The 14,639-nt window shown below is 44.1% G+C and overlaps 1 pseudogene across 1 annotated transcript; it reads left to right on the forward strand.

Moving 5' to 3' along the window:
* The first annotated feature begins 12,216 nt into the window (after window positions 1–12,216).
* LOC309820820 (nuclear transport factor 2-like) lies at window positions 12,217–12,601 on the forward strand (annotated as a pseudogene). Its single transcript has one exon. The product of its transcript is annotated as a nuclear transport factor 2-like (transcript).
* Window positions 12,602–14,639: the final 2,038 nt, after the last annotated feature.

Raw genomic sequence — 14,639 nt, forward strand, 5'->3', positions numbered from 1 at the left:
GGAAATGCCCATCCACACAGCCCAACATGTCCTAGGGGTCCTCTTTTGGATCTGTTGGACTGATTTAGCTGATAAAGATACAAGGAACCACTTTTAGGTTCAGACACTTGATTACTTATATAGCAAAAGGAAGAACAACCAAAAGTGCCCCAGTTCCCCATGGCCCTCTTCCCACACACCAAAAAGACAACACCTCTTTCTCTGAGCTCAGAGAAGAGGTAATGGAGCACACTGCAAGATCCAGTCACCTACAAGTCAAGACAAGAAGCCTCAGAATGAAACCTAACTTGCCGGCACCCTGATCTCAGACCTGTAGCATGCAGAATTGTGAGATATAATTTCTGTTGTTGAAGCTGCCGGGTCTGTGGTACCTTGTTACAGCAGCCCAAGCTCACTGAGACAAAGTTTTGCCTGCATGGCCTGTGTCTCCAGGGCACCATGGGAGAACCATGGCCCTACAATCCCCTCCCTCCAACACTGCCCAACTTTCACCTCTATCACAAACACACTCCACGGCATACCTCGGAAAGGTTGAACCTTGGACACCCCTGGAATAACCCAGAGGAAATGAGGAAGAGAAGGAAGAAGTTAATGGTCAGACTGTCATGCTCCCCCAATTTTCTCTAGTTTCCTTTCTTTCTTTCTTTTTTGAAGTAGGTGTGCCAATGACTTTTTATAAAAATTTTTTATTGGCATATATTTGATTGACAATGTTGTGTTACTAGTTTCCTTTATTTCTAACTATTAAAAGCGCATTCAGGGCTTCCCTGGTGGCGCAATGGTTAAGAATCTGCCTGCCAATGCAGGGGACACAGGTTCTAACCCTGATCCGGGAAGATCCCACATGCCGCGGAGCAACTAAGCCCGTGTGCCACAACTACTGAGCCTGCGCTCTAGAGCCCGCGAGCCACAACTATTGAAGCCCACGCACCTAGAGCCTGTGCTCCCCAACGAGAGAAGCCACTGCAATGAGAAGCCCTCCCACTGCAATGAAGAGTAGCCCCCGACTCGCCACAACTAGAGAAAGCCCATGCACAGCAATGAAGACCCAACGCAACCAAAAATAAATAAATAAATTTATAAAAAATAAAAGCACATTCCAAAAAAATACTGCATAATAAAGAAGTAGACATATATTTAAAAAAAATAAAAGCACATTCAAAGTCCATCTTACACATGGTTGCCTCCTCATCTTCTTCTCGCAGGGGTCAGAACCAAGTTTTGCAAATAGTAAGTACACAATCAATTTCTGTTTGATTATATGCATTAGTTTAAAAGGACTCAATTTCTTTTTCCTCAGCAATTTCAAGGTAATCAACACTGAAAATCTTGCGCCAGGACTATGCAAAACATTTTGCTGACATCACCCTATTTAACCCTCTGAACTGTTTTTGCTCACACTCATGACACAAAATGTGTGGGGGTTTCTTCTACCCAACAACTGATTCTGCAAATGTCTGGACTCTAATTGGGCGTGCTACAACTCAATTCTTATACTATCTACCCAGAATTAGTGTCAAATCTCACAAGTTAAAGGCTTAGTCCCACAAGACTGACCCCACTACATATGCCAATCAGATGTCCAGGTTGTCACGGGTACTTCTGACCAACCAGCTATAAATGCAAGGGTTACCATGCCCACTCCCCAACTCAGTTTCAATAATTTGCTAGAGATGCAAACTATTACATACAGAATGGATAAACAACAAGGTGCTACTGTATAGCACAGGAAACTATATTCAATAACCTGTGATAAATCATAATGGAAAAGAATATAAAAATATATATATATACATATATGTATAACTGAATCACTTTGATGTATAGTAGAAATTCACACAACATTGTAAATGAACTATACTTCAATAAAATAAAAAATAAAAGGTAGATAATTTTCTAGAATGACTCACAGAACTTAGGAAAGTAGTTACTAGTTTTTTATAAAGGATATAACAGTAACAACCAAATGGAAGAGACACATAGGACAAGGTATGGGGTGGGGGTGAGTTTCCATGCCCTCTCCAAGCACACCACCCTCCTAGTACCTCCATAGGCTCACCAACCTGTAAGCTCTCTGAATCCCACCATTTAGGGGTATTTTTTATGGAGACTCCGTCACATAGGCATGGTTGATTAAATCATTGGCCGGTGGTGACGGAACTCAATCTCCAGTCCCTCTCATCTCCTGAGAGGTTGGGCAGTGGGGCTGAAAGTTCCAACCCTCTCATCACAACTATTGGTTCCTGTGGCAACCAGTCCCCATCCTGAAGCTACCCAGGAGCCCAACTTGAGTTCAAATAAGTTCAAATAAGTATAAACTCAGGTATGGTTGAAAGGGGCTTATTTGAATTAAAAAATATACTCTCTCATGCATATCACTCAGGAAGTATCAAGGATTTTAGAAACTCTGTGTCAGGAACTAGGGACAAAGACCAAATATATATTTCTTATTACCAACATCCTTATTCTATTAATGAGGGAACTGAAGTTTAGATAATAATCATAGCTTGCACTACAGTGTGTTATATTTAAGAAATGGTTCTGTATATATTGTAGACTGTATTCTAAATTATAGTATAGTGCCTATATAATCACACATATGCTATATAAAATGTACTATTCTATAACCTAGAAGTATTGTACATTAGTAGATATTATTACATTATATAATAACACATCTATTAAATGTTTTACTCCTATAATAACCCTATAGGGTGAGAACTAACTATGATTACTATCATTTGAGGAAACTGAGCTACAGTGAAGTTACATTAGTGCACAAGATCACACCATAGGAGGGACTTCCCTGGTGGTTCAGTGGCTAAGAATCTGCCTTCCAATGCAGGGGATGCAGTGGGTTTGATCCCTGGTTGGGGAACTAAGATCCCACATGCCGCAGGGCAACTAAGCCCATGCCACAACTAATGAGCATGCGGGCCACAACTAGAGAGCCCACGCACCACAACTACAGAGCCTGTGCACCACAACTAGAGAGAAGCCCAAGCACCACAAAAAAGATCCCACGTGCAGCAATTAACACCTGACGCAGCCAAAAATAAAATAAATAAATAAATAAATATTTTTAAAAAAAAAAAGATCACACTATGGGACGTGGCAGTTGAGCTGATCTAAAAGTTGTGCAGCCCCACAGGCACTTCCCTGGCGGTCCAGTAGTTAAGACTCTGCACTTCCAATGCAGGGGGTGTGGGTTCAATCCCTGGTCAGGGAACTCAGATTTCACATGCCATGCAGTGCAGCCAAAAAAATAAAGTTGTGCAGCCCCAAATCCTTTGCTGTCAACACTCCCCTAAACTGCTCTTGTCTGAGTCCCAGGCCTGAATGTGGACCTATCTCAAGGTTCTTGGTCACTGTTTCTCAGTATATCAAAGAATCTTCTTCAATTTTATAATATTCTCTCCCTACTTCAATTTAAAATGTTTATACCCCCAGTCACTTAGCAAAACTCAGCTTCATATTTCCTTGATTCTAAATCTTGCATTTGACAAAAGATGCTATATATAAAGTTAAAAGAAAAATGATGAAGGATATATTTGTGAAAAGATTCTCATTTACATAATAAATTATTACTATCCAAAATGTGTAAAAGGCTCCTGAAAATAAAGGAGCAAATAAGACTTATATGCTGAGAACTATAAAACATTGATAAAGAAAATCGAAGATGATTCAAGGAAATGGAAAGATACCCCACACTCTTGGAATGGAAGAATTAATATTGTTAAAATGGCCATACTACCCAAAGCAATCTACAGGCTTAATGCAATCCCTATGAAATTATCCATGACATTTTTCACAGAACTAGAACAAGCAATCCTAAAATTTGTGTGAAACCAGAAAAGACCCAGAATTGCCAAAGCAATCCTGAGAAAAAAAGAACAAAACTGGACGCATAACCCTTTCAGACTTCAGACGATACTACAAAGCTACAGTAATCAAAACAGCATGGTAGAGGCACAAAAACAACATATAGCTCAATGGAACAGAAGAGGGAGCCCAGAAATTAACCCACACACCTATGATCAATTAATCTTTGACAAAGGAGGTAAGAGTATATAATGGAGAAAAGACAGTCTCTTCAGCAAGTGGTGTTGGAAAGCTGGACTGCCCCTTATAAATCTAGGAAGTTAAAACATTCCCTCATAACATAGACAAAAATAAACTCAAAATGGCTTACAGACTTAAATATAAGACATGACACCATGAAACTCCTAGAAGAGAACATAGGCAAAACATTCTCTGATATACATCATAGCAATGTTTTCTTAGGTCTGTCTTCCAAAGCAATAGAAATAAAAGCAAAAATAAACAAATGGGACCTAATCAGATTTATAAGCTTTTGCACAGCAAAGGAAACCATGAACAAAATGAAAAGAAAATCTATGGACTGGGAGAAAATATTTGCAAATGATGTGACCAACAAGGACTTAATTTCCAAAATATACCAACAGCTATTATAACTCTAGACAAGAAAACAAACAACCCAATCAAAAAATGGGCAGAAGACCTAAATAGAGATTTCTCCAAAGAAGACATACAGATGGCCAACAGGCACATGAAAAGATGCTCAAGATCACTAATTATTAGAGAAATGCAAATCAAAACTACAATGAAGTGTCAACTCACTCCAGTCAAAATGGCTATTTTCAAAAAGTCTACAAATAATAAATGCTGGAGAGGGTGTGGAGAAAACGGAATCCTCCTACACTACTGGTGGGAATGTAAATAGGTGCACCATTATGGAAAACAGTATGGAGGTTCCTTAGAAAACTAAAAATAGAGTTAGTATATGATCCAGCTACCCCACTCCTGGGCATGTATCTGGAAAAGAGGAAAACTCTAATTAAAAAAGATACATGCACCCCAACGTTCACAGCAGCACTATTTACAGTAGCCAAGACATGAAAGCAACCTAAATGTCCCTTGACAAATGAAGGGATAAAGAAGATGAGGTATATATATACAATGCAGTATTATTCAGTCACAAAAAAGAATGAAATAATGCCATTTGCAGCAACCTGGATGGACCTAGAGATTATCATACTAGGTGAAGTAAGTCATACAGAGAAAGACAACTATTATGATGTCACTTATATGTAGAATCTAAAAAATAGTAAAAATTTATTTACAAAACAGAAACAGGGGGCTTCCCTGGTGGCACAGTGGTTGAGAATATGCCTGCCAATGCAGGGGACATGGGTTCGAGCCCTGGTCTGGGAAGATCCCACATGCTGCGGAGCAACTAGGCCCATGAGCCACAACTACTGAGCCTGCATGTCTGGAGCCTGTGCTCCGCAACAAGAGAGGCTGCGATAGTGAGAGGCCCCGCGCACTGCGATGAAGAGTGGCCCCCACTTGCCCCAACTAGAGACAGCCCTTGCACAGAAACGAAGACCCAACACAGCCAAAATAAATAAATTAATTAATTAATTAAAAGAAAAAGAATGCAACACAATTCTTTACAGAAAACAGAAACAGACTCATAGACGTAGAAAACAAACCTATGGTTACCAAAGGGAAAGGGAGAGGAGGGATAAATCAGGAGCTTGGGATTAACATATACACACTACTATATATAAAATAGATAACCAACAATGACCTACTGCAGAGCACCGGGAACTATACTCAATACCTTATAATAACCTATAACGGAAAAAATTTTTTCTAAAAGATAAATGATGAATTATATATTTGTGAAAAGATTCTCATTTTATTTTTCTATATTTATTTATTCATTTATTTATTTGGCTGTGCCGGGTCTGAGTTGTGGCATGCAGGATCTTTTAGTTGCAACATGTGGGATCGAGTTCCCTGACCAGGGATTGAACCCAGGCCCCCTGCATTGGGAGCGTGTAGTCTTAACCACTGAACCACCAGAGTAGACCCAAGATTCTCATTTTATATAATAAATTATTAATATCCAAAATGTGTAAAGTGCTCTTAAAAATAAAGAAGCAAATAAGACATTTTATTATTTATGTTGCCATGTGTATAACAAGTTGCTTAAAACAACAAACAATTGTAGTCTCAGTGTCTGTGGGTCAGGGTTGTTGGTGTGGTTTGGTGGGTGTTTCTGGCTCAGGGTCTCTCCGGAGGCTGCATTTAAGACTCAGACAGTAGGGGCTTCCCTGGTGGTGCAGTGGTTAAGAATCCGCCTGCCAATAGGGGACACAGGTTTGAGCCCTGGAAGATCCCACATGCCGCGGAGCAACTAAGCCCATGCGCCACAACCACTGACCTGAGCTCTAGAGCCCGAGAGCCACAACTACTGAGCCCGCCAAGCCACAACTACTGAAGCCCGCGTGCCTAGAGCCCGTGCTCCATAAGAGAAGCCACCGCAGTGAGAAGCCCACAGAAGAGTAGCCCCCGCTCACCACAACTAGAGAAAGCCCGCTCACAGCAACGAAGACCCAACGCAGCCAAAAATAAATAAATAAAATAAATTAAAAAAGAAAAAATTCAGACAGTTGCTAGGCTCTGAGGCTTGCCTGGGTTTACAGGATCCACTTCCAAGCTAGCACTCAGCTGCTGGCAAGAGGCTTCAATTCCTGGCCACAATGCCCTTCCCATAGGACTGCTCACGATATAAAAGTCGGCTTCCCAACTTCTATGAGAGCGATGAGATAGACAGAGGGAGAGAGCACAAGTGGGCAAGGGAGCTACCAAGATGAAAGCTTTTGTAACTTAATCCTGGAAGGGATATACCATCCCTTCTGCCTTAAGCTGTTGGTCTCACAAACTAACCCCGGTAGGATATGGGAGGGAGCCACATAGGGTGTGAGCCGCAGAAGATAGAATAGAGGTCATCTTGGATGCTGGATGCCATTAACATAAAAATGGTTATCCATATAAAAAGATATTTGTCCCCCCAGTGATTAGGTAATGCAAATTATAACAAAAAGAACCCATTTCTCTGTTAGATTAGCAGGAACTTTAAAAGTCTGACACAATCTATCATTGACCACATCGCAGGCAAGTGGGTATGCTTACACCTTATCCTGGAAGTGTGCATTGAAAGGACAATTTGCAGTAACCTCTGAAGTAGTGACTCCACTTCCTAGGTTTCTCTCCTGAAGGAATACTGACTTACGTTCACATGATTTATGTTCAGGGGTGCTCAGGGAAGAACTGCTTGCTGTACAAAGAGAATAAAGAACAGAATGCCCATGAATAAGGAACCATTATTTCATATCATATCCACAGTGCACATAGTATGTTGCTAAATGAAGAAATCTTCATGCCAAATATATGTATCTTGTGATCTAATTTAAGTAAAATAATTTTTTTTAAATCTCCCATGCAGTGATAAACACACACACACACACACCAGCAAAAATACAGGAAACCTGCATACCTTGTTCACTCCTTAACCCACAGGGCTGTGAACAGAGACATTCTGGATAAAAACTAGGTCCCAAAATATCTGAATATAGATAAAGATAAATCTAGAAAGTTGCATAGTCAATTATAGAGAACGATATGATGAGGGAACATTCCCATTTGGGTGTGTGTGTATTATATACAAAACCACAAATATGTACTTAAGTTTTGGAGTTTATTTCCTTCCAACAACATTGCTACAACCAACTGTAAATAAAAATCATGAAACTGGACATAGTCAGCAAGACTGACACCATCCTGGCCTTCAGAACTCCTCTCCAAGGGCTTTTAAATCCCAAATTCAGTGCGAAGAAGTTAGAAGAGGAGAAGGATGAAGAGGAAGGGGAGGAGGAGAAAAAGTAGGAGGAAGAGAAATAGGAGGAAGGGGGAGAAGGGGGAGGAGCATGGGAGAGGAGAAGGGGGAAAGAAAAAGAAAGAGACGAAGGCTTCCCTGGTGGCGCAGTGGTTGAGAGTCCGCTTGCCGATGTCGGGGACGCGGGTTCGTGCCCTGGTCCGGGAAGATCCCACATGCCGCGGAGCGGCTGGGCCCGTGAGCCATGGCCGCTGAGCCTGCGCGTCCGGAGCCTGAGCTCCTCAACGGGAGAGGCCACAACAGTGAGAGGACCGCGTACCGCAAAAAAAAAAAAAAAAAAAAAGCCCAGTCCAGGCGCTGCAGTGAGCTGGTGTAGGGGCCTGTGTGTGGAGTGCGCGGCACCCAAGTGGACCCGCCTGAGCGTGAAGGGGAGCTCAGCCGGTCCTGGCATGCGCGGGACAAGGACGCCTGGACGTCTGCCGCTCATCTCCCCTGAGAGTTGCTTCCGCATTTCCAGCAACACATATTCGACCAGCCGGGTTAGCTCCGCTAAGGTAGCTCGGGTTTCGTGGTGTTAACACTCCCCCACTAATTTTCTAGCCCACGGGCTGGACTCAACGGATGATTTTGAACCCCGCAAACCGCCCGAAGCATCTTCTCCGCCCTCTGGTGGTTACAGCAAAGTGAAACTGTTAGAGAAATTCAACTCCCGCTGAACTCGGAGTTGCAAGGAATAGATTTATGACGACTCGAGGAGGAAAACGCATGATCTTGCAATTTGTGTTTTAAAATGTCCAGAGCTTGTGGCTCTCCACGGGTCACCATTTCACCGAAAGTGCATGTTCCCAACTGATGCAGTTTGAATGTGATGTCCTCGGAACACCTCCGCGGTGCTTCGAAAGCCTGGAATCCGCCCCGCACAATGGATCGCGCCTTTGTCACTGTATTCCCTCCTGTCTTCCAGGTCCTCTGGGTGTGCTCCCGGCAGGCTCTGGGTCTCGTGTCCTGTACTCCCCTGAACAAGTTTTGATTTTGACTGCAAGGAGGTAACTCCTCAGCCCCAGGCCAGGGAGACCCAAAAAGGGTGGAGCCCCAAGATCTCCCCTGGGAGGCGGCGCGCAGCAGTACACTTTATAAAAGTGTTTTTCAGCCTTTGAGCCAGCAAGCCACTTTAATTTTAGAAGAGTTGCCGATTGGAGCAGACATTGTGAGGAAGTTCATAACTTAAAACGCCCCACTCCACTACGGGGGGTACCGAGATGCATCTCTGCCTTCCCATTCTCCAGCAGAGAGAGGAGGCGCGCCCGCCCCAACTAAACTCTAAAGCCACCCCTGGAGTTTGGGCAGAGAGAGATGCTTCAGGCGTTATAGCCCCGCCCTGCCTGGGGACTTTTCCTTTTGTTCCTCATTAAAAAACAATGGTTGGGGGTGAGGGAAGCGAAATGGGCGAAGGTGGTCCAAAGGTGCAAACTTCCAGTTTACTTCCTGGGGTAGTAAAGTACGTCATGGTGACTGTTGTTAACCAGTGTATCGTATATTTGAAAGTTGCTTAGAAAGTAGATCTTAAAAGTTCAAACACATGGGCTTCCCTGGTGGCGCAGTGGTTGAGAATCCGCCTGCCGATGCAGGCGACACGGGTTCGAACCCTGGTCCGGGAAGATCCCACATGCTGCGGAGCAACTAAGCCCATGTGCCACGACTACTGAGCCTGCGCTCTAGAGCCCGTGAGCCACAACTACTGAGCCCGCGTGCCACAACTACTGAGTCTGCGCTCTAGAGCCTGCGAGCCACAACTACTGAAGACTGTGCACCTAGAGTCTGTGCTCCGCAACAAGAGAAGCCGCCCGGGCATGTCAAGGAAGAGTAGCCCCCTCTCACTGCAACTAGAGAAAGCCCCGTGTGCAGCAACGAAGACCCAATGCAGCCAAAAATAAAATAAGATAAATAAATTTTAAAAAAACAGTTCACACACACAACTGTAATTTTGTGTGGTGATGGATTTAACTAAAATTGTGTTAACTAAACTTACTTCACAATATGTACATATACCCCAGGTAGTTTTGATGTAGGCGGGCTTCCACTGCTCTTTGAGAAATACTGACAGACCAGTGGTGCTAAAATGCAGATTGGAAAGACTTTCACCTAGTACTTACAATTTGGAAGGTTTTGGAGGGAGCCAGGAATCAGGATTTTCATTACACACACAGTTTCAAAGGCTACTCTTTAAGAACGCATAATCTAATAATATGGTTACTGGCTCTCGCACTTTTTTAAATTGAAAGCCAAAGAAATATATTTAACATTGTATCTAGTACACATGTATTTATGTGTATGTCAATATGCATGTATGTATAAAATGGGAGCAAAACTTAGGGAAAATACCGACCTGACATAGCCTGATAAGAAAAAGCAGCCCCCTCTATAATCAGAATTTTGTCAAGTGTTCTAAAAGTTAAAGTAACAACAAAAAAATTCCTTTCATTTTCCTCACTCAAGGCCCTGCTTCTCTTTGTTGTTCCCAATAAAGCCGGGACTCCTCTGATTCCTCTTTTAAATGTATATCTGGATCCCTTTTCAAATGCAAATTCCACTTTATCTATGGTTATTTAAGGTAGATTTCAAAAACACATGCTTGGATGGCTTTTCAAACCTAGATTGTGAGTTTACTTTTGAGGACTTCCCAGACACCCTGTGCTGATCCCCAAACCAAAAGCATTTGGGAGGTGGGACTGTCTCCTTTTGTTCTCTCAAAGAACCCATAAACTTGTGGAGATAGGAACTGTAATTAAGTAACCAGTGGTTTCTTGCTGGTGGATACTCCCCTCATTCTTACTTTTCGCAGATCTTGAAAAAACAAAAGCCCTATTTCAGACATACCAGAGTCTATGGACTCATTTCCAAAACTAGAACAATGTGCTCTGGCATCTAATCTCCACTAGTCTCTTCCATTAAAAAAATAATCATACTGGACCACTACGTTGATTAAACCATGCACAACTCACTGGGTGAAACACACCAGTCTAAGACCTGTTGGGAAAGGATTTGTTGTGAGGTTCCAGGTTTAAAGGGCTCCCTGTTCTCGTTCTGAGTGGCATTCGCTGAGCCCTCAGGACCTGGGCGGACAACAGTCCAAAGAAACTGAACTCGCAGATCTTTTTTTTTTTTTTTAAGTCCCCAGTAGGAAAGACGAGTGCAAAAGGCGCTGGGTATCAGAGATGTTGGTGGAAGTGTAAGGAGAGGGAAGGCAAATTCGTAAAACCTGGTGAGGAGCTGTAGTCGAAGGAGAAGATGGAAGCTCAGACCCGGGGGCGATTTGCCCTTCGGCAGTGGTGCTCAACTCTGGGAGACCAGCTTTCCTTTTTCATTTGCGAATGTGAGGAATCCCCGCAGGTGCGCAACAGCGGCGGTGCAGGAAAGCCAGCGCGGTGCCACGCCTTTTCTTCTCGCTTATTCAATTTGTCATCAACGACGCATCGGAACAATCGAGAGGCAAAAACTGTTCGCTTCCTTTTTTCAGAAGATTCCCTAGGAAAACGATTTGCTTTTTAAATTTCTTTGAACAACCTTTCGCCCTAGAAATGGGAGAACTGAAATTCTGGTTAATTCTGATTTCAAATATCTGCGTGGCAATTTGGGAGTAAACATTCATCCCCAAGGCCTCTCCCATTCATCTATGGGAGAGGGGAGGAACTACCTAAGACCCCGTAATGTCACCCCTCCAAGGGTGATAGGGCCAGCGCGAGCCCTTCTTACCGCGGTGTCAAGGAACCAAAGTTGGTGACCGGTGGTTACCGACAGTGGCGGGCGGCTTCTGGGTCCAGCCGTCTGCCGGAGTAGCCTGTTTGAGATACAGCGCCCACCCTTAGAAATTCCCGCGCGGGCGCCTATGTACTTGGCAGGATGCACACCTCCCCGATCCTCGCCTTCCCAGCCCGAAGAGCGACGGCAGAGAGGCCACTGTTCTAGACCCTCCCTTGCGGCCAGCCCACCCCTCCCTAGGCTTCAGGGCATTTGGAAGGCGCGACCACCTGCGTCAGAGAACGAACATGGCACTGGCGGGGCTGACCCCCAGAAACTCCTGGATCCCGGGCGGGGGCCACCGTTGGAGATGGGGTGGGAGTAGGAGGAATTACGCAAGGCGGGAGGGTTCAGTGGAGAAAGCAAGGGAGAAGTCCAAGGGCTTGGAGCGTCCGGCTTCCAGCAATAGGAAGGCTCTGTAATAACAGAGAGACCAGGCAATGGTCCCTGTAAAGAGTCCCGGAAATCAGGGGTCAGATGTACTTGCTGTGTCCCTAGAAATTCCTCAAATGCGGCTGTTAACTTTTCCAGGCTTTTTCAACTCAGTTAAGGAGTCTGATACTGGATAATTTCTGAGGATTTATCAGGGTGTTAGCTCTGTACTACTAGAGTAAGTAAATTTTAAAACAAACGAACAGACAGACCGCGCTGGGTTGCTGTCGCCATCGTTGCAGCCCCTTCGGTCTCAACAAGACCGGCGATGCTCCAGAATGGGAGACAAGCCAGTTTGGGAGCAGAATGTATCCAGCTTCATTCAACGTTACTACCACTTATTTGATAACGACAGAACCCAACTGGGCGCAATTTATACTGACGCGCCATGCCTTGCCTGGAAAGGACAGCAGTTTCAGGGGAAAGCTGCCATCGTGGAGAAATTGTCTAGCTTCCACTCCACAAAATCCAGCACAGCGTCACGGCTCAGCACCATCAGCCCATGCCAGATAGCTGCATCATCAGCACGGTTGTAGCCCAGCTCAACGCAAGTGAAGCCCCTACCACGGGGTTCCGTCCGTTGTTCCTATTAAAAGAACATCAACTGGTGTTTGGGTTTGCACCAATGACAGGTTCAGGCTTGCCCTGCACAACTTGGGCTAACGCTCTCCCAGCCAGGCACTCATGCTGTTTCCTCCTCCCTCCTCTTCCCGATACTATTCACACTTCTCCAGATGCTCCAGATGCTCCGAATATCATACACAAATGGGCAGGGCCACGGTGGGAGTGAGCGCAGGACGCCGCTGCTACTGAGGTATTGTGCATGATGTTTGGACGCTAGACTAGTTGCATCTGACAGGAGAAGTTTGTGCTGTACCAGCGCATGACTTGGAAACACAAGTTAATGCAAAAGGTTGTCTTTTTTTTTTTTTAATCTACTGACAAGTTGTTTTAGTAACCCAAAGAAGTGAAGGAGAAAGCTTCTGCCTCACTGCCCAGATGTACTGATTTGTTCCGATGTTTCAGTGCCTCATGATACAATAAAACCACGGAAATTTTCTTACAAAAACAAACAAACAACCTTTTTAAAGAAATTATACCAAGTAGTTGTGTCAGGGGTAAAGGCAGATGTTTTTGGAAGTGAGGCTAAGGATAGAAGTAGATGATAACCTTTCAACTAGAAGAGATAATGTAAAGAAAGAAAATAGGAACACAAAGTAACATTTACATGATCTATTCTTAAAGTGGGAAATCTACATCATCCAAGCCACAGGGAAGATAGCTACGTTCACATCAAGTTGGTTTTAGATGGTACATCTATCTCATTTGTTAAGTCCCATTAGCCTTCCTCGTGGCAGAGCTGGGGAGTCCCTAGGAAGGCTACCAGCATGAGCCAGACCCAGGGCCCACCTTACAGTTCAGAATTCTGGCTCTTACCATTCAGGATGAGGTTTAGGGGCCAGACCTTTCTCATTTCCAAAGTCCACAACACAGGCTTTAGGATGCCTTTTCTCAGCAAGCTATTACAAACCAAGAGGTTTTGGTTCCCAGACATTCCACAGATCTGGGAGAGAATTCTTACCTGGCAATGTCTTTCCACAACCTAATGGTGACTGAGACATACAAGAACCCCCTTCAGCAACTGGATTCAATCACAGTTATGGGGCAGCCGACTTTCCAGCCTTCAACTCCTGTACTCACTATTAACTGTCTACTTTCTTGTCAAGTCAGTAAGCCAGCAGCCCACACATCTCTCTCCTGGGTTTCCCCAAAATACTAACTGAACTCTAGTACCTGTCAAGATCCCCTTAGCCTAATGAGAACCGTTCATCAACACTCCATTTTGTTAAAAGACCCATAACAGCTTATGATAGTGTTACAGAAAAATTATTCACGACACTAGTTAAAGCACAATAAGGCTGATCTTGGGGAGGCAGCGGTGACTGGTGGCGTGAAGCGAGATCTTAATTCCCTGCCCAAAAATTGAACCTGGGTAGCTTGGATGAAAACCAGGAATCCTAGCTACCACACCCCCTGGCTCTTGCCTCCAGTGAAAAATGCATTTCTCACGGAGGCAAAAACTGTAAAAACAGGTACAAAGTTTATTATTAGAGACATAGCACAACAACAAGTGGGAGAGCAAACAGAGAAAGTGTGTTTAGTTAAGACAGAAGCAAGGCAGAGATGCACACCCCGAGAGAAAGGGTGTGGGCATGCTGCCTAATGAGGAGGAGTGCAGTAAAGAGGCGGTTAGGTCATTTATATAGGGCAGTTCTTCCGGGTCTTTGTTTACCTTTGACCAATTATCTGGTTTCTTTTTCCACACCTGACCTGCCTTAGGACCCTCCCCAACATGCGTGCACAACTTTTTTCCAAGATGGATTACAGCCCAGAGGCCTATGGGATGGCCTTAGCATCACATATTATGGGGTGGTGCCCCCTCCTTTTTGACCCGCAAGGAGCCTTTCTGCGCATGTGCAATGTTTCCCTTGCCCCAAGGATGGAGAAATGTATGACCTCTTGATCTTTTAACAAGGTTTAGCCCCTCCCTGTCCCTGCCATAAAAATGTCAAATGTCCAGTAATTTACCCTATTTCTCTTGCTGGTTTTTATATCGAGGTGCAGATCTTGAAATATAGACAGGAGTCCGGTCATAAATATGTAGTCCTGGAGCCCGTTTGTCTCTTGCTCCAGGAAATGT

This window comes from Grampus griseus (genome assembly GCF_964374135.1).
Source record: "Grampus griseus genome assembly, chromosome: 3".
In the NCBI taxonomy this organism is placed as follows: Eukaryota; Metazoa; Chordata; class Mammalia; order Artiodactyla; family Delphinidae; genus Grampus; species Grampus griseus.